The sequence below is a fragment of the Haliaeetus leucocephalus genome, unplaced genomic scaffold (genome assembly GCF_000737465.1).
Source record: "Haliaeetus leucocephalus isolate CR32 unplaced genomic scaffold, Haliaeetus_leucocephalus-4.0 Scaffold1000, whole genome shotgun sequence".
Classification (NCBI taxonomy): domain Eukaryota; kingdom Metazoa; phylum Chordata; class Aves; order Accipitriformes; family Accipitridae; genus Haliaeetus; species Haliaeetus leucocephalus.
The window spans coordinates 1,497,700-1,498,112 of record NW_010973436.1 but is presented as its reverse complement, the minus strand read 5'-3'; the positions used below and the strand labels follow the sequence as shown (position 1 = coordinate 1,498,112).

General features: G+C 65.1%; 1 protein-coding gene across 1 annotated transcript in view; it reads right to left on the bottom strand.

Moving 5' to 3' along the window:
- Nucleotides 1-413, bottom strand: part of LOC104842430 (myb-related transcription factor, partner of profilin-like) — a 3,572-nt gene that overhangs the window by 2,106 nt on the left and 1,053 nt on the right. The window lies entirely within an intron of this gene.

The following is a 413-nucleotide window of genomic DNA, read 5'->3' as shown; positions in this document are numbered from 1 at the left end:
CTGGCCCCGGGCCCCCCCCCCCCCCCCCCCCCGTCTTGGTCCTGGTCCCCTCTGCCCCTGGCCCAGTCCCTCCACGCACCTGTCCTAGTCCTAGTGCCCCCATGTCCCTACGCCCACATCCCTGACCCAGCCCTCCATGTCCCTGCCTTGGTCCTCTGTATCCATGTCCTGGTCCCCCATGTCATGGTCACAGTGTCCCTGTCCCAGTCCCTCTGCACACCTGTCCTGGTCTCAGTGTCTTGGTCCTGGTCTCCTCTGTCCTTATCCCAGTCCCTCCATGTCACTGTCCTGGTCCCCCACATCTGTGTCCTGGTCCCCAATGTCCTGGTCCCATTGCCCCTGTCACAGTCCCGGTCCCCACACCCCCTGGTCCCAGTGCCCTTGTGTCCCTGCTCCAGTCCCTCCATGTCCCT